The following is a 2,951-nucleotide window of genomic DNA, read 5'->3' as shown; positions in this document are numbered from 1 at the left end:
GGGTCGTGCCGTGCCCGCCCGCATGCCCAGCCTCTAGGCCCGTAAACGACCCGAGACATGTTGCTTGCCTGGCACAGACCCGTTTAAGTCGTCACGTGCCTGGGCCATGGCGGGCTCGCGGGCCGGCCTGTTTAGCCAGCACCTCCCGCACATCTCACTCCCCCCTAAATCCCGAACAGCCCGTCGCCTCCCAAGGAACCACACGAATGGACCGCTGTCCCTGAGGGCGACGGTAGCGGCGGTGGGTAGCGTTTCCGACCCACATGCGTCAACAGGCCTCACCGGAGAGCAACACCGATTTATGACATGCCTTGGGCCCTCTCCCCCTCACACATCGGTCACCATGGGCCCGCAAATACAAGCGTCTCCAGCCCACCAACCATGACCGACCATCCGTGAGTCCACCGAGATTTATTCCGGGCATCTGGGCTCTGATACCATTTGTTACGCAATCCCGGGTCCGCTAACACCAGCGTTTCCGACCCACATGCGTCAACAAGCCCAACCGGAGAGCAACACCGACTTATGACACGCCTTGGACCCTCTCTCCCCAAAAGACTAGCCCGTTAGGAGGGGACACCCTCACCCTTATAAGTCGTGTTACTTCTCCTCCCACAACCGATGTGGGACTAAACCCAACATGCGGAACCCCCGCCTCACGATGCACCAGCCATGGGCGTCGCTGCTGGTGCACGACATCAAGCGCGTGGAGGGCCGCTAGTTGTCGTCGCCGGTCACTAGCCGCCTCTTGATCCACGTCGCCTCCAAGGTGCCCGACCCCGACACCGTCCCCGCCATGGAGAACTTCTATAGAGAGATCTACACCATCGACGGTGTTAGCCACATCGAATTCGTCCAGCACTACTCGTCTCCTGCCGCCTAGGTCCATCCCATCCATCTTCTTTATCAGCAGCTGCTGCTCCTCCTCCTAATCTTGCTGACGTCATTGCCGATTATATATTTCTCAGGGTGCGTCGAGGTGGTCGGCTGCGTCAGGTCGGTTGAGCTCGTCTGCTGGGTGGATGTGCCTCAATCAGTAAGACAACTGAATTCCTCTCCTGTCCATGGCCTGGATTTGTACATCTTGTCTTGTCATGCCACCCAAATCATTGCTAAATTTATGGTGGTTCTTGAATTGACTGACTGCAGGTCCGGCTTGAAGGCTTGACTGACTTCTGTTAGAATTCGCAGGTAGAACCACCGAAAACCATGCGTGCAATGTTTGAATGTTTCATTCGTGTTAAATTAGCAAGCATTTAGTTAGTTGCCATTACATAGTTCCACACTCCACCTTGTCAAGCACAAAAACCGATATTGGTTCATGTATGGTTTGTCTACCTACTCATTGTACATGATTTTTATTATTAATAAAAATTAATGGATAAAAGAAAAAAAAATTATCAAGCACCGCTGATCGTTGCATCCACTTTATATGACTCTTAGTGAGATGCGTGTTTTTTCTTCCTATTTTTGACAATTTTCCATGCACTTTGAATTGTGCACAAGCTGGTGGTTCCCTTCGAGATGCCCGGTTACGAGAGTGTTTACAATTTGGAGAGAAGGGTGAGTTATTAATTGTGGGTAACATAAAGCTATGCTTTTCATCCTTCTTTTGTTGCTGTATAAATCTTTTGAGCTTATTCTGTGTTGTGCCGTGTCACATCACAGGTCTATGAGGGAGCAGCGAGGGGCCTTATCTCTCAAGCCCGAATCTCTCAATTTTGACTCTTTAAAGTCCGTCCTGGTCAAAACTGAGAGTGTTTCTGCAGCGATAGCCGGGGCTGAAGCTGCCGTAACTCAGTATTTAAGGAAGAGTAGTAGTGTCGCCACTAGTAGTGAGAGTCAAGCTCGAGGGAAATCAAGGGAGAATCATGCTGATGGCAGCTCGGGGAGTGGTACCTTGCCGTATGTTGTCCAGAACATTCCATCCCATCCGGAAAACCAGGATCCATTTCTTGTTGTCTAGAACAGTTCCGCCCATTCGATAAACCAGAATATCCTTCGGCTATTCCGCATCGCAAAACAGTAGGAAAAATATTGATGAATCATTTTTTTGCAGTAAAAAAAGCATGTGAACTAGCTAAATGTGTTGATGAACTATTTAAACAGAGATGCATTGTCGGCTAGCTGGGCATTATAGGGTGCTTAATTTAGTAAGCCATCCCATTGTGTGTGTTGCAGTGACGATGACGACGCGCCACTCTTTCTTCTCCAGCAATGATGTGCCGCTCCTATGGATCTCCAACTTGTGATATTCTAGCGATGGCCGACTTCAATAAGTTTTGACCCTGTAGGGTGTGTTACAGTTAGTTAATTGCTCATAACCATGTGACGATGCAAGCTACTGATAGAAAATGTTTGTTTCTTCCGCGCATTATTACTTCCTCCATGTGATGTCATGCTAAGGAAGTCCATGGCATCCCGTGTGTTTGTTGTGCCATAAAGTAAAAAATTGATTGCAAACATGTCATGTTTGGATGGCAGCAATTTATGCACTTCAAGAGTTTCTTCATATTCATGTGAGCACCTTTTTTTACATGTTGACTTCTGAGAAGTTCCGCTATCGCTATTGTTTTTTGTGATGTCTAAAAAAGAAGTGACTTTTCATTGAAGTTCGAATAAATAAACAAGAGTGGTTATATGTAAAAATAAATAATTGAAGAATCCCCAAGCATTCTGAATTTTAAAAAAGGAGTAGTTTAATGTTTATACATAATCCATAATTTCCTTGGAATTAAAGAATGAAAAACAAGAAGTTCAAATTCTAAAAGTGGAGAAGTTCAATATTCACAAAAAGAATCTTCACCGTTTCTAAATAAAAAAAACTCTAGAAGTTCAAATTTAAATAACAGACTAGTTTAATATTTATTACAAAATTAGGATTTTTTTGTTACTGAAAGAAATTAATAAAGAAGTTCAAATTACAAAAGTAGAGAAGTTTGATATTTATA

The 2,951-nt window shown here is 45.6% G+C and overlaps 1 pseudogene; it reads left to right on the top strand.

Annotated features, from left to right (window-relative positions):
• The first annotated feature begins 640 nt into the window (after positions 1–640).
• On the top strand, positions 641–1,966 carry LOC123450508 (annotated as a pseudogene).
• Positions 1,967–2,951: the final 985 nt, after the last annotated feature.

Source organism: Hordeum vulgare, chromosome 4H (genome assembly GCF_904849725.1).
Source record: "Hordeum vulgare subsp. vulgare chromosome 4H, MorexV3_pseudomolecules_assembly, whole genome shotgun sequence".
Lineage (NCBI taxonomy): Eukaryota > Viridiplantae > Streptophyta > Magnoliopsida > Poales > Poaceae > Hordeum > Hordeum vulgare.
The sequence above is the reverse complement of the archived record's forward strand: the minus strand, read 5'-3'. Positions and strand labels throughout refer to the sequence as shown.